Here is a 13,843-nt window from a genome sequence, read left to right as displayed (position 1 = left end):
GTTCTGCCTTTTGTTTATTTGTTGGAAAGCTGTTTGATCCATATTGCTGTAATATTATATTGTGTTTCCATCGTCCTGAGATGTGAGCAAGCTCCTCTTTGGGCCATTACAAATAGTCTAAGTATTAAATTCACTGTATTCTCCCCAAGCCTCTTCCCCTGTGATAGATATAGGTACAAAGATCATCAACTGACTTGTCAATCAAAGAGTTAAAATGTACCACAGATGCAAAATTCAATAAAGGCGACGAATGCAGGACTGAATGTGTTGCACTGAAATACGTAAAGTGTTTGGAATAAGCTTGATGTATTTCTGGCACAATTAGAAATTTCCTAGTATGGCATTTGTTAGTATTGAGCTGTAGATGAAAGCAGGTCGAAGTTGGAAGTTTAAATTAAAAGAGATAATTTATATTAAAAAGACAGGTAAGAATGCAGTAGTGGCTTTGCAAAGAGAAGCAATTACATCTGGAGAAAGATGTGACATAGGGTTAAATAATGTTGAATCTTTGTGGCTGGACTTTAGAAACGGCAGGGGTAATGGAAAGACATTATGGAATCATATATAGACCTCAGAATAGTAGCAAAGATGTGGGGTTAAGATTTCAAATGGAGCAGGAATGGGCATGTAATAAGTGCAATGTCACAATTCCAATTGGGAACTTCAATACGAAATAGGATTGGAAAAATCACGTTGGTGTCAGATCATAAGAAGGAAATTGTTGAATCCCAAGGAGATTATTATTTTGAGCAGATTGTGTTTGGGCATACTCAGATAAAGGCTGTTCTAGATTGGGTGTTGTGCAATAATCTAGATTTTATTGGGGATCTTACTCATAAATAAACCCTGAGGACGCAGTGATCATAATTTGACTGAATACATACTGCAATTTGAGTGGAAGAAGCATAACTTACACTTATCAGTATCGCAATGCAATAAAGGGAATTGCAGAAACATAAGAAAGGACCTTACCCAAGTGGATTAGATGGAGTTACTGGCCGGATGACAGCAGAGTATAGAAATTTCTGGGAATAGTTCACAAGGCGCAGAATGGATATGTCCCACAGAGAAATTTCTCAAATGGCAGTGGTGTGCAACCGTGGCTGACAAGGAAATTAAGGACTATATAAAAGTCAAGGGAAGGTGAGTCAATGAAGCAAAAGTGAGTGGGAAGTTGGTAATTGGGAAGTTTTTAAAATCCAACAAAAGGCAACGTATAAACCATAAGAAGGGGAAAGGGCGAAATACGAGGACAAACTAGCCAAAAATATAAAGTGGGATATTATTTTCTTCAGTTATATGCAGAGAAAATGGGAGGTGAGAGTTAATTTTGGACCACCGGTAAATTATGCTAGTGAGGTAGTGATGGTGGACAATGAAATGGCAGGTAAACGTAATGATTACTTTGCAGCAGACTTCACTGTGGAATACACAAAAAATGTGCTAGATCTCCGTGAATGTCAGGGAGCAGGATTGAGTGGCATTGTTATTTGAAAGGCAAATGTGTGAGACAAACCGAAAAGCTTTGCAGTAAATAAGCCACCTGACCTAGATGAACTCTACCCCAAAGTTCTGGAAGAGCTTGTTCCTGTCCCGCTGAACTTATATCAGGTCAGGGTTTTCCTGCCCCACGGAACTCATATCTGCACACATCAACTCTGTTTTATACCCACAGTTCAGTCTCTTCCTGTCGATATCATTGATACTGCAAACCCTCTCAATCTTCCCAATGATTTTAAATTCCCTGTCCCGCATCATCTTATTTTCACTCGGGCTGTCCAGTCCCTATGCACCTTTATACCCTATCAGGAAGACCTCAAAGATCTCCTTTTCCTTCTGGACACGAAACCCAAGCGGTTCCACTCCACCACCACTTTACTCAGTCTGGCGAAACTTCTCCTCACACTTAATAATATTTCCTTTGGCTTCTTCCACTTCCTTCTTATAAAGGGTGTAGCTATGGGTACTCCCATGTGTACCAGCTATGCCTGCCTTGTTGTCGGCTACGTCGAATAGTTTACGTTCCAATCCTGCACTTGTGCCGGTACTCAGCTTTTCCTACGCTACATCGACGACTGCTTTGGTGCTGCTTCCTACACTCATGCGGGCTCATCGACTTCATCAAAATTCCAACTTCCACCTTGCCCTCGAAACTATCTGTTCCATTTCCAACGCCTCTATCTTCTATCTCGATTTCACTGTATCTCTCTCTGGAGGCAGCGCATCTACTGCTGTCTATGATAAACCTATGGACTTTGACAGCTGCTTGGAATATACCTGTTCTAACCCTGTTACTTGTCAAAACACCATCCCCTTCTCTCAATTCCCCTTTCTCTACAGCATTTTCTCTTGTGATTAGTATTAAATTTTAGAATAAAGGAAATTTCCTCCCTTTTAAGGAAATGAGCTTCCTTTCCTCCACTTCACCTACATCTCTTCCATTACACGGAACTCTGCTCACGCTCTACCCTCCAGCCGCCCTACTAGGGAGCGGCTTCTTCTTGGCATCACCTACCAACCCAACAGCTCTGAGTCCAGCACATAATTCTCCAAAGGTTCCAACATCCCCAGCGAGATCCCACAATCAATCACATTTGTTGCTCCACTGAACACTCCCCCCCCCCCCCATACACACACTTTCTGCTTTCCACAAGGATCGCTTCACTGAGCAGTTTTGATGCATCCGTCAGAAAAAGCCGGATCTCAAATTTTGATTCCACTTCCCATTCCCATTATGATATGGCAATCCATAGGCTCCCTTATTTTTGCAATGTGACCCAGTCAGTATGGAGGAAAGACAATTTATATTCCATCTGGGAAGCTTTGAATCTGATGGCATGAACACCGATTTCTCGAAATTGCAGTAATGGCAGCCAATCCTTCTGCATTCTCATTTCCATTTTCCCTCTCTCACCATATGTCTTTGCCTGCGCATCGCCTTCCTCTGCAGTTCTTCGTCCCCTTTATTTCCTGTATAGACATCTGTCGTCTTCAATCAGACTCTTCAATTTCCAGCCCTGTGTCTCCTTCTGCAATCAACTTCCCAGCTCTATACTTCATCCCTCCCTTTCCCGTGTTCACCCTGTCACCTTGTTTTTCTCTCTTCCTTCCTTCAACTTTTAAAATCTACTCGATGTCTACTGTTCTCCAGTCCTGCCAAAGGGACTCGGTCTAAAACGTCGACTATATTTTTTTCAGTAGGTATTGGATGGCTGCTGAGTTCTTTCTGCATCTTCTGTGTGTTTTGAAGGAGGTTTCTGAATGGATAGCATCATTCCGGAGGACTGGAAAACTGAAATGTCACTCCACTCTTTAAGTAGACATGAATGCAAAAAGAATGCAAGTCATCGGCCAGTTAGCCTAACGTCAGTGGACGGGAAAGTGTTGGTGTCCTTTTTTAAAGACAGTCTTTCAGGATACTTTGAGACTGATAATAAAATATGTCAAAGTCAACATGGTTTCTGTGAACGGAACTTTTCTCTGACAAATCTGTTAGATTTCTTCGAGGACGTATGAAGAATGGTTGAGAAGGTAGAGCCAGTGCAGGTCATTTACTTGAATATTCAGTAAGCAGTTTATAAGTGTCACATATGAGGCTACTTAAGACAATCTAATCCAATGGCATTGCAGGAAAGAGACTGGCACAGATAGAGGAATTTCTCACAGGGAGAAGGGAGCAGGTGGGAGTAAAGGATGCCTTTTCTGGTTGGCTGCCGGCGACTAATGGTGTTCCTCAAGGGTCAGAATACCTTTTCACTTTAATTGTCAATCATTTAGACAATAGAACTGATGGTTTTGTGGCAATATTTGCAGTTGATCCGAAGATACGTGGAGTGGTCGTTCGTACTGAGGAAACAATGCTGTTGCACACGGACGTAGACAATTTGGAAGACTGTACAAATAATGGCAGATAGAAAACAGTCTTGGAAAATGTATAATCTTGCATTTGGGAAAAAAGGGACAGAAGTGCAGAAGCGTAGCGGTGCAAAGCAGCTTTGGGTTCCTTGAGCAAGACTCTTAGAAGATTAATTTACAGGTTGAGTCTGTGGTAAAGAAGGAAGATGCACTGGTGGCATTATTTTCAAGGGTAATAGGATGCAAAAAAAAAACAAAGAGCCTTTATAGGACACCGGTCAGGCCGCACTTTGAGTATTTTCAACAGGTTTGTGCCCCATATCTCAGAAAGGATGTCGTCCTTGGAGAGAGTCCAGAGGAGCTTCACGGGGATGATTTCGGGAACGAAGTGGTTAACATATAAGGATAGTTTGGCAGTGTCTGTATTCAACGGAATTAGAAGAATGCGGGGGGAGGGTGTTCTTGTTGAAACCTACGGACAATTGAAAGGACTCGATAAGATATTCGTGAAGTGAATGTTCCCTACGGGGGTGGGGGGTGTCCAGCTCGAGAGGGCACAGCCTCAAAGTTGAAAGATGACTCTTTAGAACATAGGTAAGGAGGAGTTTTTTTTTAAAAAGCCAGTGTGTAGTGAATCTGTGGGATGCTCTGTCACAGAAAACTGTCGAGGCCACAGCGATATTTCGAATTAAAGCGAAAAATTGATACTGTCTTTATAGGTCATGACCTCAAAGGTTATGGCGAGATGCAAGTGTATGTGTTTGAGTAAGATCCAGGATCAGACCTGATGGAACGTCCGTGCAAACTCGATGGAATCAATGGCCTATTTCAGCTGATATTCTTATTGACGTATCAAAAATAACGTCATTTAGAATAATTAGCAGTTCAATTTTCAAAGCTTACAGAAAGGTACAGTAGGGCTAGTACAAAACAAAACCAAGTAGCAAGAAATAACACAACCGATGGATGAATGTGAAATAATCAGTATCTTGTCTATCCCCAAGCAAAGGAAATATATCATATTGCAATGAAGGGGAAATTATCAAGAGAACTTTCTTCTAGAATCCCATAGATTAATTGTTAATATGATGAACATATGACTAAATATATTAATTAATATATTGAACGTCTCACAACATTACCAGTTAGTCCTTTGCCAAACAAAACTAAGATAAATTAAGTGTGCATACTTGTAGGTCACTGGCATACTGCTGACACTTCTTCAATGTATAAGGAAGAAATTCATCTCATTACTGTATATTTTCCGGCAATAAGGGCTTATTCGCTTTAGTTTCTGATTTGTTTTAAAATTTTGGATGTTCATTAAAATTTCCAATGATAATTGCATTTTTTCCTGTTTCGGATATAATTCTCGATTGTCTGGTTGATTGATTGATTGATTTGCCTAATAACATCCGTGAATCTGTCAGTTTGTTAATTTATCTTAGCCTATTTAATAAAAAATAGGCAATGATATAACTATCCACAAACCCTTATTTTCCGACTGCTTCCCTTGCGTCGAACAACTTTGAATATAGGGTTCGGTTATTAAGCGATCTTATTCTATATTAAAAGGAAAAAATACATATGGTACGTGGTTTGAATTTTGACCTCTTTTAGTAGACACAGCACGTATTCAGATTTAGTCTTTTACTGTCGCCGCCTTATTGCAAATTAAAGCTGTTAATTTGTGTTTGCAGGACGTTTTCTTTATTTTCATGAATCGTTTCTATGATGTATTTCCACGTGTATTACATTCTCTGCCAACTAGTTTCTTCGAGTCGCATGCTCCTTTCAGGTGTTTCGAATGTTTGGCAATTAAATCAGCGAAGTCCCCCGTCCTGGTCCTTATCTACAGGGAATTAACAGACCATCTGTTGTTCGAGTATTGACAATGTCACTCATTTCGTTTTCTTCGCCACTTTGTTTTATCATTGTCGACGGCATTGTGCTTAAGTCTGCAAAGCGAAACTCCAATTGCAATGCCACAGTGTGTCTCGACGTGATAATTCCTCTACACTAGAGTGGATATGATGGTACATTTTTTTTTACCAAACTGAGGCTTTCTTCTTCTCCCCCCGCCCCCCATTTTCCATAAGTTCTCTTATGTGGTTCCCAAGGTCGGTCAAATTTATCCAACGTTATCCAAGGATCAATGCATTCATTAGCATACAAAATAAATTTACATGGATTCGCTTGCGGCAGCACCGATGAAAGGCAAAGGGGTTACTTGTTACAACTCTTTCTCTGGAAGAATTACAAAGTCTGCTGAATGCTTCAGCATTTAGCCTATTTTACATCTGTTGTTGGCGATTAATCAAACTTTTCGGTCAGAAGTGATCTTCCAACTGTTATTTTGCTTTCTTCATTTTGTCATTATAGATTCTCCGACTTATTTAGAGTAATGTTCTCCGTAGATTTTCGCCATCTGTTTCTCGTCTAGTGTATTACAATTGCTAAAGTATAAGCATTAGTTGACATCTTGCAATTCTCTTATGCTGATTTGCATTGGTTTGTTTGTCTTTTCTGATAGTATTGCAGGACTGACATTGTTTTCCATAAGCCTATAAACCCATACATGCTTTTCCGTTTTCATTTTCACGTACTTACCTGCAATGCTTTCAATACATTTTACTGATAATAACATCATCGATGTTTTTTTTTCTTCCTGATTTGTGTATGTCGCCTGGATCTCTCAGTCGTGCACCCTTGCTTTTTTTGTTTCTTTTTTTTCCAAGCAAATTCCCAATGAATATGGAAATTCCGTGCCCTGACGCTGACATAATTTGTTAATATACAAACTTCCATTATTGTACACTATCGTAATTTATGAGTCGGGCACTGATGGGTGATCCCTGCTTCATCGCATCGAAGATTCTAAATATAGGTTTTCTTTAATTTCTCCTTCAGGACCCCACATGGAACTCAATCATTAATATTGTAGAATGCGAAATTCTTCAGGTCCGCCCGCAATCCCGAACCTACAGATTATTACCACATCAATATAATATCGGACTTCTCTAATAAGAAAAAAACGATTGATAACTGACCTTTGATTTACAAGTGCCACCAATGTTCAATTTTGATTTGTCCTGAAACCAGGTACTCACCAGAACAGATTAGACTGACATCATTCGTGTGGTCGCAACCATGATTCCTTGAAGAAAGTGGACAGTCCAAAACGCTTGACTCATTACCTCGACAGTTTAATACACTGCTCTGTATAGTTACATTTCCCGCTCCAAAATAAGCTCCACCGAGCACAGAGACAGCGTCTCCGCATTTAAGCTGATGACACACCACATTGGCATCTTCCATGTCCCAGTGCAGGTCACATACGGTTCCCCAGGTATGACCAAACTGCATCTCCAGTCTTCCCGAACATTCGTCATGCCCGGACACTAATTTTGGAAATCTGTGACCTGAAAAAAAAATCGCTACAGTCATCATCGGAATTATTCTAGATTTAGAGTTCTTTCTATCATAAGTGCATACAGTCGGTTTGCCCACTGGCTGACTTTACCGACTTTCACAGCAGGGCATTATTTCTCTGTCGGCAGCCTAATTTCTCTTTTTCCAATTTAATTAACGTCAGATAATGATCCTCACGCAAACCAGTTCGCTTGCTTTACGTCAGATCGTCTGCTATCCCACGACTGGGAATACGCAAGAATGAATACGCGTGTTCCTGGTTAACATTCAATTAAGCCCTTTCTGACGATGAACGCCGCACTGTAATGTAAGGAAATACACCCTGTGATTCTCCACTAATTTTGTTCAGATTGTGACACCATATCATATCTTTGTGGCTAAAAAAATTGTAAACCGCTATAAGCTAATATCTCCATAATCTTTGCTAAAAATTGTTCCAATATTTATTAAATCTCAAGCTCTCTCGTCCTATCCAAAATACCTCTAATTTTTCTCTGTACTCCCTACAGACTAAGACTTCCCGTCCTTCAGCGTGGAGGTTACTAATGTACACGACAGGAAAAGAGAATTCGCAATAACAGCGCAGACCAGTAACCCTGTGACCCACGACTGTTCTTAAACCCTCGGCCGATGAAGATAAATCTGTCACATGGCTTCTTGATAACACTGTATATTTGTGTTGCCACTTCCAGTGAATTAAGTACTTGAGTTGTCGCTCTGTCTGTTCAACAACTCCCTTAAGGATCTACTGAATCATTATGTGTATGCATGTAATGCTATACATATTACACTTCCAGCCTATCTAATTGAATTTCAACTACCATTTCATTGTACACCTTTATATTTGATACAGATCCTGGAGTAGCCGTGGACAACCTTCTTAACAATCCACCATACCTGCAATTTTGATGTCATCCGTAAACTTATGAATCATACCACCTGGTTTGTTATCCAGGTCACAAACATATTTGAGAGAGAGAAGGAAAATACTGCTCCATCACCAGTTTCCCTGTCCTATAGCCAATAAAAATTTGGACCACAAAGCTATCTCTGTCTTTAACCTTAACATCCTGGAACATCCTGTCATGCGGGACATTGCCGAAGCCTTAAGTAAAGTCCACGGAGAATACATTTACCGCTTTGATTATCTTTTCCAAAGAAAAACTCAACCAAATGCATGGCACACGGATTTCCAAAGGATAAAGACAATCCGATTATCCTAAAAGCACATAGTTATTGTCTCAGAATCCTCTCCTAGTAACGAAACTCTCGCTAATTTGTGGATCAACTGTTACGATGTTAGGATTCCTTGGCTTAAACTTGAATCCTTTGTAATAAAGGGAGGTTATCGGACACCCTGCAATCTTCTGCTGCGTCACGAGAGGCAAATGAAGGTGCACACATATTTCCCAGGAATTTGTAATTTCTTCACCTTACCCATAGCGAGCAGCGGTAGCATTTAAAACTTACATGACATGTAGAGGACAAACATCTTCCTTGGCAGTGGCGTGGGGTATTAATACTGTACAGCTGAAACCCCTTTGGCTTCCAACATTTGTCTCTGCTAGCATGTTTTAACTTTCGTCCACACCCTGTTAGGGCAACTTTATCCTCATATCTATTTTCATTTAAATGCTTGTCCTCGTGTCCTTGAGCGAATTAGAAAATCTAGCTATATTTCCCTTACATATTTTTAGTACTTCTAACAGGTCGCATGTATCCGTTGTATGTTTTGGTGTAAAAAATCAAACTTTCCATTCTTTCCCCATAAATAAAATATACCTTTGCAGAGAAAAAAAAAATCTTGCTCATCTATGCTGCTCCTCCTTGAGGAAAGTGATATACTGCTTATACAATGTCTGCACAATTGCACTGTATGCCACAAGTGTGGCCTAACCAGTGCTTATAGTTTTATCACAATGCGCCAAACTTCATGTGCTTTATATTACACTCTGATAGCACTAGCGCCGCCACCTGACCTCTCCCACACTACCTCAACCTCCGGTTTCATTTTATCGAACTACAAACCTTTGGATGTTAAGATCTTTTGTCTGCAAAGCGTTTCATCTTCCGTCAAGTTCTGTCTCCTGTCGTGCTCCTAATCATGGAATGCAATTAGCCAGCTCTCCTTGGAACTTATGTGCCTGCTTGTTCAGAAATTCTGCAATACTCAGTTTTGTGAAAAACACTGCGAAGGTTTACTACTCTGTCCTCAGCAATATTCCACTCCCTTCTGAAATACCCAAAGTAGTGACATGGGTTACCCCACACAAAGCCATGCTGAAAATCCCTAATCAGAAGCTGTCTTTCTAAATAGATTTTTTTCCTCGGTAAATGCAAATATCGTCCGCCCAAAGCCTCTCCCTTTCTGGACTGTGACAATCTACAGGGACCGAGCCAGTGCATGGTTGCCCACCAAATTCAATGACATTAACGGCATTAGTAAACGTGTTTGATATTTCAGAGCTATAAAATAATTAATATAGGCGAATTAACATCGAACACATACAGTAACATTTCGGTAAACTAAGAAAAGTGCCAATTTCCATGGTATCAGAAAAAGATTAGGTAGGTGTAGATGGGCCCGGCAGGTTTCTGACAAATGTGCGCTAGCTAAGTGGTAGGCTTTCGAAAGAGAAATGTTGAGAGTACAAAACTTGTCTGGGAAAATAAAAGGTTTAGATCTCTGGCTTAGGGAAAACAGAATATCTGCAGATGCAGAAAATCCAAGCAGCACACGCACAATGCTGGAGGAAAGTAGCAAACCACATAACATCAATGGAAACAAATTGCAATCGACGTTTCGGACCGAGACACTTTGACAGTGTTCCTGAGGGAACCCGGATTTTAAAGAGGTATTGAGGCCCTGTAAAATATATAAAAAAAATAAAAATAAAAAAAAAAAAAACAATTGGTGCATATCGTGGCCTATTGGTTAGGAATAAATGAAGTTGTTACGGTATATATGAGATGCAGGACAACTCTTAAGGAAAAAAATAAATCAGGAAGGCTGAACAGAATCACATGTTTTCTCTAGACGATAAGTGAAGGATAAACCTAAGGCATTCTAAAGATAATTTCAAAAGAAACGGATTACAAGGGAGAATACTGGACTTGCGGAAGTTCAGAATGCTAATGAAGCGTGGAACCAAAAGAGATGGGGGGAGATCCTTATTTATTTGCAGGACAGAAACTGTGTCTACATATGCAAATCAAATTGGATTTAACTAACCCTATACAGATTACAGAAGATTTTTTTTTGCTGATTTGCAGCAGAGATCTCCAAACCTGACAAGTTGTTTCCTTGGAACCTCTATGCGGCAATTGAAAAGTTGCAAGGCCCTAACAGAGACATTTATATAGAAACATAGAAAAATAGGAAGCTTACAGCGCAATACAGGGACTTTTGCTCACAAAGCTCTGCCGAACATTTCCTTACTAAGAAAATTACCTAGGGTTAAACATAGCCCCCTATTTTTCTGTGGTCCGTGTACCTCTCCAGGAGTCTCTTAAAATTTCCTATCATAGAACATAGAACATAGAAAACCTACAGAACAATACATACCCGTTGGCACACAAAGCTGTGTCGAAAGTGCCCTTTTACCATTGACATTACTTCGGCGAACCCATAGCCCTCTATTTTCAAAGCGACATGTACTTATCCAGAAGTCTCTTAAAAGTCCCTACCGTTTCCGCCTCCACCACAAACGCCAGCAGCCCATTCCACGAATTCACCACTCTTTCCGGAAAAGAACCTACACCTGACATCTCCTCTATACCTACCTCCAAGCACTGTAAAACTGTGCGCTCTGTGTTAGCCATTGCAGCCCTGGGTAAAATGCTGTGACTATCGAAATTATCATTGCCTCTCATCATCTTATGCACCTCTATCAGGTCACCGCTCGGTTCCTAAACGCAATCCCCCGACTGATGAAGGCCAATGCACCCTACACCTTCTTAACAAAAGAATCAACCTGCGTAGCAGAGAGTATACTATGGACTTGGACACCAAGATCCCTCTGATCTTCCAGACAGCCAAGAATCTTACCATTAATACTGTATTCTGCCATAATATTTGACCTAACAAAATGAACCACCTCAAACTTATTTGTGTTGAACTCCATCTGCCACTTCTCAGCCGCGTTTTGCACCCTATCGATGTCCCACTGTAATCTGTGACAGCCCTCCACACTATCCACCACACCCCCAACCACTGTGCCATCAGAAAATGTACTAAACATTCCTCCACTTCCTCATCCAGGTTATTTATAACATTCACTAAGAAAAAGGGTCCCAGAACAGATCCTTGAGGCACACAACTGGTCAACGAACTCTATGCATAATATGACCCATCTACAACCACTGTTTCCCTTCTGCGGGGATGCAAATTCTGGATCCACAAGGCAATATCTTCTTGGATTCCCATGCCTCCTTAGTTTCTCAATAAGTCTTGTATGAGTTACCTTCTCAAATGCCTTGCTGAAATCCCTATAGTCTACATCTACTGCTCTACCCTTTTCGGTTTGTTTAGCCGCATTCTCAAAAAAAAACAATCAAGCTCGTTAGGAATGACTTGCCATTGTCAAAGCCATGTTCTCTGTTTCTAGTCATATTATGCCTCTCCATTATGTTCATAAATTGTGCCTCTTAGGATCTCTTCCATCAATCAACCAATCAACCACTGAAGTGGGACTCACTGGTCTATAATTTCCTGGGCTATCTTACTCACTTTCTTGAATAAGGGAACAACATCTGCATCCCTCCGATCCTGCGGAACCTCTGTTACATAGAAACATAAAAACATAGAAAATAGGTGCAGGAGTAGGCTATTCGGCCCTTCGAGCCTGCACCGGCTTTCAGTATGATCATGGCTGATCATCCAACTCAGAACCCTGTACCTGCTTGCTCTCCATACCCACTGATCCCTTTAGCCACAAGGGCCATATCTAACTTCTTCTTAAATATAGCCAATGAACCGGCCTCAACTGTTTCCTGTGGCTGAGAATTCCACAGATATACCACTCTCTGTGTGAAGAAGTTTTTCTTCATCTCGGTCCTAAAAGGCTTCCCCTTTATTCTTAAACTATGACCCCTCGTTCGGGACTTCTCCAACATCGGAAACAATCTACCTACATCTAGCCTGTCCAACCATTTAGAATTTTATACGTTTCAATAAGATCCCCCCTCAATCTTCTAAATTCCAGTGAGTATAAGCCTAGTCGATCCAATCTTTCTTCATAGGAAAGTTCTGCCATCCCAGGAATCAATCTGCTGAACCCTCTTTGTACTAACTCTATGGGAAGAATATCTTTACTTAGATTAGGGGACCAAATCTGCACACAATACTCTAGGTGTGGTCTCACCAAGGCCGTGTACAACTGCAGTAGAACCTCCCTACCTCTGTGCTCGAATCCTTTTGCTATGAATGCCAACATACCATTTGCCTTTTTCACAGCCTGCTGTACCTGCATGCCCACCTTTAATGACTGGTGTACAATGGCACCCAGGTCTCGTTGCACCTCCGCTTTTCCTAATCGGCCACCATACAAATAATAATCTGTGTTCTTGTTCTTGCAACCAAAGTGGATAACCTCACATTTATCCATATTAAATTGCATCTGCCATGAATTTGCCCACTCACGTAACCTATCCAAGTCACACTGCGTACTCTTAGCATCCTCCTCACAGCTAACAACGCCGCCCAGCTTCGTGTCATCCGCAAACTCGGAGATGCTGCATTTAATTCCCTCGTCTAAATCATTAATATATATTGTAAACAACTGGGGTCCCAGCACTGACCCTTGCGGTACCCCACTAGTCACTGCCTGCCATTCTGAAAAGCTCCCGTTTACTCCCACTCTTTGCTTCCTGTCAGCCAACCAATTCTCTATCCACATCAAAACCATACCCTGTTGTCTACATTGATGATGTATAGATCATCGCCAAAGGCTCAGATCTCCTCCCTTGCCTCCCACAGTTGCCTGGGATGCATCTCATCCGGTCCCAGTGACTTATTCAACATGCTTTCCAAAAATTCCAACACATCCTCTTTCTAAATATCTATTTGATTAAGATTTTTTAGTCCACTGTACGTCATCCCTGCAATCGCCGACTTCCTTTACCATACTGAATACTGAAGCAAAGTATTCATTAAGTACCTCTACTATCTCCTCCGGTTCAATGCACAATTTTCCACTGTCACACTTCACCTGTTCTATTCTCTAACATCTTATCATCTTGCTCTTCACTTACTTGCCTTGGGATTTTCCTTAATCCTGTCCGTCATGTCTTTCTTACGGCCCCTTCTGGCTCTCCTAATTTCATTCTAAAGCTACTTCCTGCTAGCCTAATCATCTTCAAGATCGCTATCATACCCGAGTTTTTTTATTAACTTTTCGTAAGCTTTTCTTTTCTTCTTGACTAGATTTACAACAGCCTTTGTACACCACGATTCCTGCACCCTACTATGCATTCCCTGTCTCATTGAAACGTACCTATGCAGAACTCCACGCAAATATCCCCTGAACATTTGCCACATTTCTACCGTATACAGAAA

The sequence above is a fragment of the Hemitrygon akajei genome, chromosome 1, assembly GCF_048418815.1.
Source record: "Hemitrygon akajei chromosome 1, sHemAka1.3, whole genome shotgun sequence".
NCBI classification, from domain to species: domain Eukaryota; kingdom Metazoa; phylum Chordata; class Chondrichthyes; order Myliobatiformes; family Dasyatidae; genus Hemitrygon; species Hemitrygon akajei.
This window is presented reverse-complemented; position numbering follows the sequence as displayed.